General features: G+C 40.2%; 1 long non-coding RNA gene across 3 annotated transcripts in view; it reads left to right on the top strand.

The window, feature by feature from the left end:
• Positions 1 to 16,189, top strand: part of LOC128850521 (uncharacterized) — a 107,711-nt gene that overhangs the window by 84,152 nt on the left and 7,370 nt on the right. The window contains exon 4 of one of the 3 annotated variants that reach the window (XR_008447942.1): positions 12,254 to 12,314. The exons of the other annotated variants lie outside the window; for them this stretch is intronic. This is a non-coding gene — a long non-coding RNA (uncharacterized LOC128850521). The remainder of the gene's footprint in view (positions 1 to 12,253; positions 12,315 to 16,189) is intronic. 3 annotated transcript variants of the gene reach the window in all.

Below are 16,189 nucleotides of genomic sequence, written 5' to 3'. Positions count from 1 at the left end.
AGCTACAGGCAAAGACTCTAAAATGAGTATAGCTTCCCACAAGCCTTTCCTCTGCTGCCCTTGGGAACGCAGAGCAATAAAACAGTGGCTGTATTTCACCTGAATTTGGGGCTGACAATGTGCAATGTTTCCCCCTTCCTGCAGCTCCCCACACACCTTTTTTCCATGACAGTCAGGCAACCTCCATATGTTCTGGTGCTCACTTCTAAGTGTCTGCTTATGCTCTTGAGGAAAAATAAAAGACTAAGGAGGTACTGAGCACTGCACGTTGTTTTTCAGCCTTGGAGAGACACAGAGGTATCATGGTAAAAGGTGACATAGGGAAACCTATAAACTACAAAATAACTGCAAATAAAACTACTGCATTAATGAAATCTATTGTGATACTCAATCTGTTTTTCCTTTCTTTATCCCCAGCAATGCCTGTTATCTGGCCATGAGGTGCCTCTGGTAAGCTGTCTTGCAGTGCTACAAGAGGCGCTGCTGCCTCCTGCTCTCCCATTAGAGCTGCCTACATCCCTCTCTGTCTTTAACAAGCCAGTGGCTGTGGTGCCTAGACACCACCTACACAATTTTGAAGGCTTCACATTTCCCCCATCAGGACAGTGGCATTCTGTTGAGCACAGTCAAGACATCCCTTCTTGGCACTGTTGGCTGTGGGACACAAGAGGACAGGATAGATAAGCTTTGAGAAGAAACTTTAGCTGGAAGATTATCAAGAGGGAAATTATCACCCCTGCCTGAACTGGTAGGCTCTCTAAGGACTGCTGCTCAGCAGAGCTATAAGCCATCCTCTGAGCACCCTATAGGCTACAGTGCCAGTGGTGTACAGTAGCTGGAGGCACAAAGGGTCTATTGCAACCATGATCTTGCAGTGTGTTCCTCTAGAGATCCACTTGACCCTCTCAGTTTGCCTCATTGTCTGACAGCTGACCGAATGTGAGCCAGCAGTGTGCTCAGGTGGCCAAGAGGGCCGACAGCATCTTGGTTTGTATCACAAACAGCCTGGCCAGCAGGAGCAAGGAAGTGATTCTGCCTCTGTACTCATCACTGGTGAGGCTGCACCTGGAATCCTGTGTTTAGTTTTGGACCCCTCACTGCAATAAAGACATTGAGGGGCTGGAGTGTATCCCAGGAAAGACAATGGAGCTGGGGGAAAGGCTGGAAAACAAGTTTTACAAGAAGTGGCTGAGGGAACTAGGGTTTAGCCTGGAAAAGAGAAGGCTGAGGGAAGACCTTATCACTGTCTACAACTGCCTGAAAGGAGGTTGTAGCGAATTGGGTGTTGGTCTCTTCTCCCAAGTGGTAGGTGATAGGACAAGAAGGAAAGGTGTCATGTTGCGTGAGAGGAAGTTTAGATTGAATATTAGGAAAAATTTCTTCACCAAAAGTGTCATTAAGCACTGGCAGAGGCTGCCCAGGAAGGTGGTTGAGTCACCATCCCTGGAGGTATTTAAAAGATGAGTAGATGAAGTGCTTAGGGATATGATTTAGTAGTAGGCAGGTACAGCTGGGATTGGTGATCTCAAAGGTCTTTTCCAACTTAGTGATTCTATGACTGCTTGGAGAGCACCCAGTGGGACTAGATGGATCAGCCCGTCGTAGGAACCCTGCAGTGCACCATTAGAGCAACAGAAACAACAGGCATTACTCACCCACAGAGGGGGAGCTTGTGCTAAACACGTGACCCTCTCCATTGCCTTCACTGAGTTTCCTGTTTGTATGAGCACAGTGGAAAGGTGGACCCACTGCAGCTCTTAGGGCATTTTCCCATGCCCCTCCCAAGCTTTGGAAATGACAGTGGGAATTTAGATGAGTTCACCACCTGCTCTGCTTCAAAATACAAACACATAACCCCTCCCACCTTCCTCAAAAATATCAGACTAATAAATTTTACCAACAACGTGAAAGGACTGCTTGTCTCTTTCTGGGTTTATTACCTAATGCTGTCAATGATGTCAAGGTAGCAATCTTGATGGCATGTACCTTCACATGCCACTATCAAGTTTATGTCAGTAGCAAAGCTGAAAGAAGGCTCTTTAACAGCCTTGACTTTTATGGGCAACACAAAAGCCTAGAATTAGACAGTTTCTGACAGCAGCCACTCTCATTTGCAGATATGGTCTTTATTTTCCTGTACAAAGTTAGAAATTTGATATGCAAAGGATTGTTAGTTACTCTACCCAATTAAGCAGCATTAATGGTCTGTATTAAGGTTTCTCAGAATCACTACTATTGCTGCTAAAGGGGCTGCTTTATAAAAGAAAAGGGCACAGCAGGTGGTTCCCCTACAACAGCAGTAGCAGCAGCAATTATTAGTAGTGAACAAGACACATAGTACAATACTGGGCTTCAGAAGGCCTTGTCTGTGGCAAAATCACAGCCGTGACAAGGAACGAAGTTACAACATAGTTATCCTCTGACCCAAATACAATATGGTCCTGTTTTCTAGTATTGATGGGTCCATAACTATGTTCCACAGCAAGGCTTAAAGGTTAAGGTTACCAGCTGCACTCTACAATGAAACTGTGTTGTTAGTGAGTCCCATGGCACAATTGTATTTCTAGTATAGAAAAACTCTAAATAGGCTATATGCTATAGATCTCTCTCCTCTTCTCCATCTTCCTTGTGTATGCCTACACACTTTGCCCTAAGGATATCTTTAGAGAGCTGTGCATCTTCATTTACTGTACTAGGAAGGGCTTTGACACTATGACAAGGTCATTGTCTATCAAAATCAGGAGATCAAAAGGTTCACGGTTAACTAATAAAAAGTCATCAAAACACTTCATGACAAAGTTTGAAAGAGCCAGGCTCTTCTTCTCATTAAGCAATGGCAAAGCAAACATTTTTTCATTGTCTCTTCCAGGGATTTAATTTCTGTTTTACAGTTTACTCAGGCTCCTTCATCAAATATACCTGTGCAAACAGAGAAAGCTTTACTAGTTTTACCAAGGAAATGCTGAAAATCAGAAAAAAAAAAGAAGAGGCAGTTTGACCTTTATAATGGCTGTCAATACTTTATTGGATACCCTTCAGCCTTTCGACGTTCACATGCCAAGTACTGGCTGTAAGACAAAAGGCAGGGAAAGAGGGATGACGGCTTCCCTGGTAGTGGCAAATTTCTAGAGATCTGAACCATATTGTCCTGATCAAGTGGTGGAGATACATGGCAGCTGCTACCTCATTCTTTTTCATCAGCAGAGTTCTTTCACTTGATGGTCTTAGGTGCCTCATGGCAGGTTTGAGTAACACAGATACAATGGGAAAAAAATACTAGAAATCGGAAGGCTAAAGAAATTAATTAAAAATGTTCTGATTCAGGATCTATGTACTTCACTATCTTCCAGATTTCTTTGACATCTGTTTTTAAGGTATGCAGTACCAGTTTTCATTGTTATGCCAATGACTCCTCAACAAGGTCTACCTGTTCATTCTTGACAGGCCTAAGATCTGCCATCATGCCAGCAAGTGCAAATGTGAATGTCACTGGATTTCTTATAAATATTGACTGAAACATTGAGCACTGATTCTCTCCTGATTTATTAAAATCTGCCTGGATTTTAAAGAGGAGGGTTTTTTTTCCCCTTTCCTTGGCACTAATCTGATCACCCCTTCCAAAGTTAATTTCTTCAAAGTTAAATGAAGTTTCAGGCTTATGGAGAAAACAGCTTATCCCCTTAAGCACCTGGTGTGTGATAACGTGGTGCTGGAAACTGTTGCTGAAGAATGTTGACAACCAAACAGCAAAAGATCTCAGTACAAAGTTTGCCCCTGCTCCTTTTATTATACCACCTAAAAGTAATAGTGGACCAGGACATTGCTAATCCAGATAGACAGAAAGGTGTTTTGTCCACTTTTTCCTGGCTTTGAGAAACAATTAAATCTATCTGTCTATTTCTATAAAAATGTGTGAAGGGGTTTGTGACTGCTTCAGATTTCACACCTGCTGCATCTTCCCAGGTTGAACAGGATGCAGGATGTTCCCAGGATGAACTTTACATTCCTCAAGGCACAAAGAACAAAGCAAAGCAATTCTGCAGTTCTGTAACAGCAGCCAAAATTGACATGAAGCCTGGGCAAGATGGAGGTAAAGGAGAGGAGGCACTCAAGCAAGCAAGAGACCCTTAAGAAAAAGTGTTGCTTATTATTGTCATATGACAGAGATCCCCAAAGTAGGTGGGATACGTCCCTCTGTTTCTTTTGTATCCTGCTAGCAGCTACACATGGGACAATTGCTTTGACCCAGTGTCACTGTGTGAGTGGGAGAAGAGGAAACAAAGTCATCCATGCAAGTGATGCTCAATTCTTTCTTATTTTGTTGGTTTTCATAGTCAAAGTATGTTTTAAAGCATGCCACAAGAAAAGTTTCTTAAAATCATTTTGGGTTCTTCGTCAGCTAGAGGTCTGTCTTTACATCCGGTAAAGATGTTAAATGATGTTGCACTAAATGAACTGGATAAACCTTGGATGAATAGGTAGGAATAGAACAAATTATTAAAAAGCATATTAAAGGCCATTAAATGTAAGTGCTTTGTTGATTGGCACCTCTCAGGTGTCTGTTGCAGAGCAGTACTGTGGAAACCACAACATGAAAGGCATAATAAAATTCTGACTGAGATTCATAGGCAGACAAGCCGCTTAAAAATGTGGATGTAGGAGTCTATGAAACCAATGAAAATTGGACAGTGGATAAGTTACATCCCTCAGGTATTTGCCCAGGTCTCTCCCACAACATTTTTGACCCCAAGGCAACACCATCCATTCCATTCATGAATCAGCTGCTGAACTGACACCGGTTTCAGCATGACTTATTAAGAAAAAACAAAATCTGAGCTGGTTCACGTTAGTGTGGCAGGCTGAAAAGTAGCATTGGGAACTGATGTGTGAGTAGATCAGTTCATTCTGAGTCGGCCATCCATCCGCTTGAAAGATGTGTCAAATAGCTGAAGGCAGTAACAACTTTAGCATCCTGATCATAATGCACTGCTAGAAGTCTATCAGCAATACACTAAAGGTTCCCTCTTCCCTCTGCAGGCTTAGTTCTGCATTTTCGGTGTTACTTGCATTTTCAAAGGCACTTTACAGGAACTGCCTAAGCCCACTTTAAAAAAAATAAAAGACAAAAGAAAAAATAAGCCCCAAACTCCCAAGGAACTTCCCAGGGGAGTTATTGTTTTAAACAATGTACAAAGCAGAAGAATATTCCTGTGAGCTCTTCCCAATTATACACATTTTTTTGGTATTTTTCTTGAAGAAGTAATACATAGAATAAATGTATTACACATAAATTACAGAGAATAGCTTAACATTAGCATCATACCATAAAGAACTGCGTATGAATTAAATGGCTGACTACATTATGTGTTTTGTGTCTTACTAGTGAAGTAGAGACATGCAGAGTGTGCAACATATTTCATTACAAATAAATCGATGACTCAAGGCACATCTCAGAAAAGTCAAGAAAAAGTAGATAAGCACCTGAATTTAAGTGTATGAACTTCTTAAAAAAAGTGAATAGCAGACAGTTCACTGGACTGAATGTATTGTTAATCCCATCACTAGTTTGTATCCTATGCAAATCCAAAAAATCAGCCTCCCATCCCAACTGATTTATTTTTGCAGTGGTCTACTGGGGTTTCTTCTAGACAAATGGGAAGAAGCAGGAACAGGGAAGGATCAAGTGTGTGGCTTCCTCACATCACTAAATTTACAAGAAAATTTTTACATTAATTTGAGAAAGACTTGCAGGTGACCTCATGTATTCAAACTAAAAGCAATGTCAAATGCAATACCCTCTCACGTATTTGAAAGTGAACTTTTTTAAAGTAGTCACCATCTATTAGTGAGTGGGCCAGAACTGGAGTGGGCTCAATTGGGGTTTCCATTTTTAGAATGACTCTGCCAGCAATTACTAAATTGCTAAGCATAGCCCTCCCTAGCCATTTAGGTAATTTAATATTATTAAATGTTTCTAAAATAAGAAATGGGTTATAAAGTATATCATTCAATTTCAGAGTAATTTTTCTATTATTTAAATTTCCCCAAAGGATTTTATCATGGTACAGTCTTACAGAGTACATACAATACTAATGTACCCATAGCACTTGGGTGCTTAGTTCCAGAAGATGCTATCATAATAACTTATTTAAGTTTTTGCCATTTCTAGCTCATGCATTTCTTTCCTCCACACAGTCAGCTATTGTACCCAGCAGAAGCCCAGGTCAATATTTTTTTCATGCCTACATAAAGGTTCATTCTGTGTGGAGTGGTCCAGATTGCGTAGAAGAACATGTCTGAGATGTGTTTGTTTGAGCACAAGTACAGATGACTCCTTTTCAGAACCTCCTTCAATATGAAAACAATCCTGATGTGAAACATCATTTGGAGATGTATTGTCAGAGCATCATAAACAGGAATGCCTTCCTCTGAAGACCATAACTAATCTCTTACCTTAGTAGTCTTTCTCATTAGCATTTCAAAGTCTTGATCCCACTTTAATCCTGCTAGCCTAAATCCTTACTTTGCTGCTTTTTTAATTCCCTATGCTGCTCAAGTTGCACCAGAGGAGGTTTAGACTGGATATTAGGAAAAAAGACTCCTTAAAGAACGAGTGGTGAAGCATTGGAAGAGGCTGCCCTGGGAAGTGGTGAAGTCACAATCCCTAGAGGGGTTTAAAAATTGTGTGGCTGTGGCTCTTTGGTACATGGCTTGCTAGGCATGGCGGTGTTCGGCTGACGGTTGGACTGGATACCTTAGAGGTCTTTTCCAACATTAATGATTCTACGATTCTATTTTCATGTCCTATTTCAATGGGATAAACTCTTTATTAAAACTATCATTGCACTCTGCTTTTCAGTTTGAGTCTCCTGAGATACACAGTGGACATATATAACTTCTGGCAGATTAATTAATAATTATTTATTAATAATTTTCTGGCAAATTAGAATCATACTCTTAAACTGTAATAAAAAGCATGTTTTTAACAGTATGATTTTTTATCCAGACACAACACTGCCAGCTGTGATCCTGTTAGATACCATAAACCTGTTTGCATCAGACAGAGTAATGTCTTAGAGAGCCTCTCAGCACAGAAATAGTTGGCACAATCCCCAGCTGAGTCGGTTGTGAATAAAATGTAGAGGCTGCCATAGGGATAAAAGGGCATTTATATTTTGTAACCTGACAAAATTCCCCAGGTAATGTCTTTGACTGACACCTTTTATTTGTAGTTTACTTTAGAAATGCTTTCTTTGGGGGTGGCTCACGTCTAGCTGATCATGACTAGTTGAGGGCTCTAGCATACCTATTTTCATGGGACCAAAATTTTAACTATTGAGTGCTAATTCTCCACTTGAACTGGTAGCCCACTTCCTCCCCATCCTCCTTGGAGATCTGTTACTTGAAACAAAAAACTGAGGAACAGTTACATTTAAAACCAAAAACACTGCCTGCAGTGTTTTTTTCCTCTGAGACTTGCATAAGAGCAAATTCATGCTGCTTTGTGGCCTCCTCTGCTATCCAGAAGGATGGCCTTCCCTGGGGACAGATCCACTCCTAATATTTCTCTCCCCAGTGCGCACACTCACAACTGCAGTGTTGCGTGTTTTAGAGTTGCCTACAATATCTCAAACCATGGGGTGTACCAAGGAATTAAGTGGAGCTGCTGGAGCTTTAAAAAAATGCCATCAGGCAATAAAAATATTTTGTTCCCAACAAGATCCGAGTACTCTCCATTGTGTTTGTTTTCTCAGAAGCAGTCCCTTTTTCATTGAGTTTAACCCAACGAAATTTTTATTCCCAGAATGTTTTCTTATCCAAAGCAGAAACTATTTCTGCCCTCCCTTTCTGCCTGGGGACTCTCCTCCTCTTTCTGCTTTATTTCTATCTTTTGCTCTTCTTGTAACTCCCTGCCCGGTTATGTAGCAAAGTCAGTCAACCGATCTCCCATGAGCGAAGGGGACCAGAGTCAGGCTTTGGCCCTGAGTGAGCATCCTGATGGCAGAGAATGGCCATGCTGTAATCAAACTGTGCTGGTGGTAGGATTTTAGGTTTTGTATGTTTAATGACTGTCTTTAGTTCTGTTTTATGATAAGACACTTGACCAAATAAAAATCTCAAGTTTATAAGGAGTTCCATTGATTTCTATGATCAAAGTTGACAACATTCTTGTGAAATCTTATTGTGTGTAGGCTGACATAAGTACAGCTCTATGTGTTTATGCCTTGGAAATATTTTATTGAACAAGAACAAATTTCAAAGTGGTGTGCTCTCATTTTCAATCCTTACCGTAAACATTTACAAAAAACAAGACTAGGTGACTTCATCAGTTAAAAAACATTATTTGGATCATGAACTTCTATTCCATTAACTATGCCAGAAATTAATGCACTACCAATATCAATATTTTGGCACAACATGCAGACACTCAGTTTTTAGAAATTATTATTTTGTTTTTCTAGTGATTTCTAGAAGTTTTATTTGCAATCTAAAGGCTTAGGACCAGACGTATAAATAAAGGACTCTGACAAGTTTTCAAGCCACTGGGTTGTTCCAAGTTTGGTGAAATCATTGTAATTGTGATCTCTGAACAATATTGAAGTTTATTGTTACTCTTAGTTATTTCTCATTACAGAGATGATTGCGAAACATTTTACTCTTACTTTCAAGCATAATGATCATCAAATTTATAATTTGTTATTTTTGATTTTGTTAAATTAAAAATAATTTTAAAAAATAATAATTTTTTTGATAAATCAAAAAATCTGCATTTACCAAGGCAGTGTGTGTTGAAATGTGATGTGGGTCCTTGGTTTTACTTATGCTGTATTTTTAGATTTTGTGTATTTCTGTAACCAACTACTTTTCCAACTGGATAGTTATGATGTAATTCCTGTCAACTTTTGTACAGCAGATATCATCCTGTGATATAATCTTATAATTTTGTATTCATGGTAGCACAATTACAGGAGCTGTTAACTTAATAGCAAAATCTCTGTATAAGCAAAATGTCCTCTAAATCGTTTGTCTATTATGGAGTTTTACTGAGGGCAATAAGCTAGAATTGCCTTTATGTTATTGATTTTATTTACAGTGCATGCAGCTATTTTCTCTCAGCACTGAGAGGCAAAGCTGGTACCCATACTGCATACAGGCTGTGCTTTGGTAGATATGCTGGCAGGACCTTACCATGCCAGTTTTCTGTCATGAGCCTAAAAGCAGCTGCGTGTGGTTAGATGAAGTGGCCAGTGAGACTCGGCAGAGGCCAATAGGGAGCAGAGTCACAGCAAGGCAAGCAGCTGGCTATAGACTTTTTTCTCATAAAACTTGTAGGAGTATAACGGCTTCAGACCATGCACTCAGCAGTTTCACTGACATTGGCCCAAAGGATGTTAGGAAGGAAGACACACACACAATCTGCACACATAGATAGGAGTGCGTGCTCGCACCCTGTAAGAATGTGAACTTTGTTTCTTTGGAGAATCAGGTAAGAAAGAAGTCTGAAGTTAATCTCATGTCCTTGCTTGTCTCTTTTGTCGATTGTCTAGTTTATCTGCATGGCCGAACTGTCCTTTTTGTTGCTTTGTTCTCTTGAGGTGCATCAATTTAACAACTGGTGAAAAGGAGCAGGGGTAAAAATCATAACTCTAAAAAATTAGTCAAGCCTCCTTATGTTTTTCCTTTGATGAGGATTTTCTTTAGGAAATCTCCTTGGATGCCACCCTGTGACTCTGAAGTGAGGTTTGGATTTGCCATGAACTTTCATTGCTTATTATGTCTCAGCATGTTTCCCTGCTGGTAGAGGAAGTGAAAATAGACAAACTGGACTTCAGAGTGGTGGCAGCTAAAATAACCAGTGGGGGAGACACCCCCCCTGCTTTTCTTGGTGGTCTAGATAGGCACCAAGAGCCTTTTCTGCCTCCAAAAGAGCGCACTGGAGAGGGGCCAGAAAGATGTGCAAGAACATCGAAAGAAAAATATACACCAAAAAGACTGGAAGGACTTAGGAGGACAAGAGGGAAGAGTGGGTGGGGGTTTGGAAGGCCAAGGAGGTACCTTGAAGACTGAGGTTTGGCTCATGTATGGGAAGAATCCTGAAGGATCTGACTCCTCCACTCCACACCTCACATATTTTAATATCTTTAGCTGACTCCACTTTTGTAGAATTAACTTCTTTCCAATCAGACTTGCCCTTAAAATAAAATACCCTTGATCTTTGCTAATATTTGTAATGTAATCAAAATCCCAAAGGATAAAAATATTAGGATTCAGCAGCAAGTCTATGCTCATTTTTGTATTTCCTTTTCTGTTACTTTTTTTTAGAATTAATACCCTCCTTAGCCTGGAAGTCCATAAGGATCAGCTGTAAAACAGTCCTCCCTTCCTCTTCCTATACATCCCTGCTGGGCGAGGCAGAGATTTCATTTTCATCAGAGAGACACAGTCTATGTGCGGAGTAAGAATAAGCCTATTTCTGAAGTTTCAGATAGAAATTAAACTAGTATCTTCTCTCACAAACTTAGAGAGGACAGGAAATCTCATACATGTTGCCATAGTGAATTCTGAAAACTGACTTTGTCCTGTCTTCCCACCTGAAGAGCTGCACAAACACTCAGACACAACGGTGTTGAACGATACAATGCCCTAGTACTTTGGCTAGGACAACTAATTATTGACTATCCGGAGTAATTATACTTTTTACAACAAAGTCATCTTCATTTCAGGAGTAATTTTAAAGTATTTTCCAGTTCTTATATGCAAAATGCAATATATATATATATTCAAAATTATGTTGTTTTTTATTTCCTGGAGACTTATTTTCATTAATCTTCTACCTCAGAGTCCCCATTTACTCCCAATATCACTACTTCTGGTAGCATAGTCTGGGAGTGAAATATTTAATCTGACGATGGCCACCACTGGTATACTGAGGAGAGAAAGGATGGGTTTCAGGAGTCTGGGAATGTCCAGTTATTCTGTGAGGTGAAATGGTCCATTAAGTGCTTTAGACTGGTGTCAAAATGATATTAAATTGCCAATTCCATGTCTAAATTATACAGAAGTTGCATGCAACACCATCCTGAATGATCTTCTAATCTAAATTGTTTGTACATCAGTCCTGAAACACTGCTCTGATGATAAGAACTCAAAGCTTGCACAGAAACTTAGGTCACGTCATGCTTTCATGTATTGCCAGTTCAGAAGATGGGTAATATGGAAACATCCCTTCATTTTCCATGTATAACTACTCTCTGCTGCTTGACTGTCAAAGCGATAGTAGCAGGAGACAGGAGTTTCCTTGCTTAGGTTGCTGTTGCGCCTGCTGATGCCCAGTTAGATGGTTTAAGAAACAGTGACACTGTACTAACCCTTGGTGGTGGCTGCACTTTGACCGAGATCAGGAGAGAAAAGGGAAAAATGTAAGAAAGGCACTGACATGAGAATGACATTCTCTCATTTCTTGGATGTCAGCCCCCAGTATATCACAGTGATTTCATAGACAATTGCACGCCCTGAGACTGAGAGTTCATGTGCCCTTTGTCTGAGGTGGTTTTCCATTTCCATCCGTCTGAGGCCATGACAGATCTGGCAATGCTTTGTTGTAGATCTACCCATTGAGCTAGTGAATGAACAGGAGTGTGGGAAAAACATGGCCAAAATATTCAGGGGTGGTTAGTCTCCAAGTATAAACCCACCCATTTGAATAGTAGTGGTAAGAGAAACATGCAGTCTGCTCCTGTAACCTGGTCATGTGAAATGATCTGAACTGTGCTCATCACCCCATCATTTAACTGCTGTTCAGCTGGAAAATGTATAAGCTCCTCCAGTACCTGGTAGAGCTCAAGACACCGTCTCCAGAGCCCAGCCTCCTTTCTTACCTGGGCCGTCTCCTCTTGAGTGGGAAAAACAGATACAGAGACTTGACTCTCGCCACCATGCCATGTGGATAATGGTGTCAAGCATTTAAACTAGTTGCACCCACACACAGCCACCACAGGGGCTGAGGCAAAGCTGATTCGTGCATGACACTATGCGTGATGCAATGTCCTTTGCAGGCAAGGTCCAGACTAGTGCTGGAAGTTGACTTGTTTCTCTATCACTGCTGAGGTGATTGTCATTAATTCTCTGCCCTTTCATCCCTCTGTAGTGAGGGATATTACACTGGGGGCCCACTTTAACAAGCAGCACTTAATATTTACGCAAGTTTCTGTCATTCCCTCCTGCCCATCTTCTTCTTTTTCTTATTTTTCAGGCAGCAGACCCTGGTGTGTCACAGGAGCTTTCACAGGGAGCTGCACACCAGGGAAAGAAAGGTGATGTGCTGTTTGTTTGAGGCAGCTTTTCCATGCCCCTGGCATTCCTGTAAATGAGTGGAGTCTTAGGACTCTAATAAAAGTCAGATAAAGGGAAAGGATGAAGAAGTGTAATGAATGAAACTGTCATTAAGCATAATATAAGCAGTTTTTTCATGTTATCTGAGGTTATCCAGACTGACAACTAAGCAATGCTGTTGTCAAGCACTTTAACAAAAAGCAATGCCATCTGTGCACAATGCACTCGAGCCACAGATGTGTCATGTTTAAATAAACTAACGCATAAAAGAAAGGTCTTGGCTGACCCAGTGTATAAAATCAGTGAATTTGCTTTTTCAGTTAACACAGTGAGAAGTGCTCCCTTCTCCCTCATACTACCCCAATTAAAAATGCTTTATTTCTTTGGACCATTGCCCTCAAAATGTTCTTGCATTAATTCAAGTGAAAAGTTTCACATTCCATCAGCTGGGAATTTTACCATAAGAAACATGGCCAATTCTTCTGTCACAACTAATTTTTCTTCTGCTTGCTTCTTTGGTGATTTAAAACAACTCACACTTCCAATGGCCATGCAAGGATCGTCTCCAACACACATAAAAACCTCAAAGGAAAAGTTCATGTTATTCTTTGGCTACCTCTGGCAGTTGCTGTATTGGAAAAAGATAAGAAATTCTTGGATAAGGAAAAGGATCCAGCTTTATGTTTATTTGCATCCCTTCTTCTTCTGCAAGGCAGCGATTCAGCAATCACAGCTCCTGCAGTTTGGGATGAACAATTATCAGTGCACCAACAGTACGTGGTTGGAAGCAGAAGGTCTTCTCACAGCGGCCATTAGGGCAATGCATGTGCACCTGGGAGAGAACTACATGGCATTTGGGAGCTTACAGCCACTCTGAAAGCCTTCCCCTGCATGAGTTATAGCTACTCCCGGTCTAGAAATTTTACACTACAACAGGAAAAAAATAAGTGTTTCTTGACAGGGAAAAAAGAGGGAAATCACTCAGTGACTGGTAATAACTTGAGGTTACAGCCTCTCCTAGATGTCAAAAACAGTCAAAAATTAGTGAGAAGGAAGCAAGCAGGTATGAATTCCACCCTGTAAACTTAAAAAGCAGGGCTTTAGAGGATTTGATTTACAATTCTTCAGTTTTCCTGATGCCTCTGAAGATCTGAGCCTTGGCTCCATCTTCTTTTAAAATGAATGGTAGTGCATGAGGGGAACAAACCCCACAGAACTTCACAAAACACTCAATATGTATGAACCTGGGGCAGTAGTTAAGTACCCATCACATTTGTAAGGACTTATGTGCTGAAAATGGAAGTTAATGTAAGCTTAGTAGATTACTGGGTTTGGTTAAAAAAGAAAAAAACCTCTTCAGTTTGGAGGAATAGGAAATAATTTCATTACCTTTCACAATCGTTTCCAAAACTGTGTGATAAAGGACAGTTAAAAGAAATTGGCAGAAATCAGAACACTTTATTCTGAAAATTTCAGTATAGGATGTTTCAACAAGTAAAAAAATATAATTCTCCACTTCCAGCTAAAGTAAGTGTCCAACAAAAAACACCGTTGCCCATGTGGCCAGGTCCATGATGTGTAGCTGTTAGACAGTGGGTGTAGTTGTTGTTTCAGGCGCTGAGACCCAAGGCTGGATGGAGATTGCCATTGGGATGGGGCAGCTCTGCATCTGGACTTGGTCTCACCCTGTCCACAGGCCACAGATATTGGGTACAAGTATTACATTTTACCCACTGATACATAGATATCGCTTAACATTAATGTGACATTTTGTAAAGGCTGTGTAAATTATCAAGTGTGTTGATTCTTCTGTGTAGTGGACAGATGCTAGAGTTAGAATAAATTAGCTGCCAGCAACCATCACTCTGTGGCTGCTGAAGAGGTTCCCCCTTCTCTGAACTGGGGCACCTCAAGGTAAAGGCGACCCAAAGTTAGGAGTCATCTCTGGTTCTCCTGCACTGTTCCATATCTTACACGGCAGAATATCTAAAATGCAAATGAATTAAAGCTCTTGGAGCCTTATTTGACTAGGAAGTCTGTTCAGTGGATTTCTGTTGGTAGTAAACCCAAACACGTAACTTACTGGCAGCCAGCACTCATATATGCTAACCTCTGTTTTAACCTCAGTTTTAATGGCTGATGTAATTATTTAAAAAGCTGCAATATAAAGTGGAATGAGATAGTGTTTCCTGTCATGTTCCTTTTAAAAGATAAGGGTGTTTCCTTTTTTTTCACCTCTAACTGGTGAGAAAATTGTGATTGAAATGAAGTTTCAAGAATCCAACGAAAAGTATTAAAGCTTTGAGTGAATATTTTCTCCTGGCTTCAGACAAGCTCTGCTTTTCTTGCACAGGAGTGACTAGAGAACTAGAGTTTCTTTCTCCCCCAGACAAATTTTTGTCCTTACATATGCTCTGAAATGATCATCTTTTAATTTAACACAAAAATAGACATTTTCATCCTTTAAGCAATGATAGAGACACCATTAAAATGTACATTTCAGCAAGCATCTGAAGCTTCTATTTCTTCTCATCTGCATGCCATATTTTCCCTCATTTCATAAGAATGTATTCACTGAGAATGGGGCTTTAGATGCTGTGTGTTTTGCAAAAGATAATGAACTAAACCAACTCAAAGTTGCCTAGTAGGATCATGTGAAAATAAATATCATCATACTGAAACCTGCTTTAGAACTTGGCAATTTATTTTTCCATCTACAGTTGTATTTATGTCACAGCAGACATAAAGACAAATTATTTATGGACGTTATGGTTGCACGTGCCTGGCACAGGAAAGGCAATACAAGGAGCATATTTTAATGTTTTCAATGAAAAGAAAAAAGTGCCTCTGAATTAGTTTGGGGATTTTTTCTTCACAGATTTTTTTGTATCTCCATGCCACAATTCTGGTGTGAGTGACGGCAGCCACAAGTAACATAGTGCTAGGATTTTAGGAACTGAAGACCTATTATTCAATCAGTGAAGAACCATGCCGCATAAAAAGAAAATTGTCATGGTCTGAGCCAACACAGAATGAATCGGACAGATCAAATCCTCTTATCCACCTCAGATTGTTTTAAAATTTATTGAAATCTTCTTACTAGAAAACACCAAGAAATAAATTGCTGGTGGTGAGATCCTATTCAGCAGCATTCAGAAAACCACAGCCTCACTACCAGTGCTTGGTACAATAGCGTGTGGTCATGATGTTTGCCATTTGTAAAGAAATGTCCTTTCCACAGGGTGCTCCATTAAAAATTATTGCCAATGGGAATAAAATGAATATGCCTAAAATAAAGACAGAGCCTCAAAGTCTTAATGCCTATCTGCCTGCTTTCTATCTTACCCTAAATTAGGCCTCAAAAGGTGGAGTATTTAATGTAGATACCAGGTAAAATTTACCTTCTCACAATTAGGAGAAAGTGCTGTTTTGTAATTAAAGGGTGAAGTGGGCCATGATGAAAATGTGGAAAAGGAGACCCTTAATAAGTGGTGGAGCCTTCAAAAGAAATTGCTAATTAGTATGCATTTGATGTGTACTATACCAATTTTAAGACTTTCCCTAGAGTAAATGACTATGTTGAGTGTTTGAAGGAGTGGTGAGATTAGCATTTACAAAGGGGGCAATTTTCTGTCTTCTTGACTCAGTTAAATGGAGGAAATAACTTTCAAGACTGAAGCAGTAGTTAGCCCATCAGTCATCCTCACAGCTGGAAACTGAGGATCCTAAATGCTGAGATGAGTTAATCCATCAGTTAATAAGTTCATAGTGGCACCATATGGTGCTGACCACTCCACACTGGGGCAAGGACAACACTGTTTACACAGTCATGCTGGTTTCTCAGCTACCTCTTGGC

The sequence above is a fragment of the Cuculus canorus genome, chromosome Z, assembly GCF_017976375.1.
Source record: "Cuculus canorus isolate bCucCan1 chromosome Z, bCucCan1.pri, whole genome shotgun sequence".
Classification (NCBI taxonomy): domain Eukaryota; kingdom Metazoa; phylum Chordata; class Aves; order Cuculiformes; family Cuculidae; genus Cuculus; species Cuculus canorus.
Note: the sequence above shows the minus strand (reverse complement) of the source record. Positions and strands in the feature narration are given on the sequence as shown.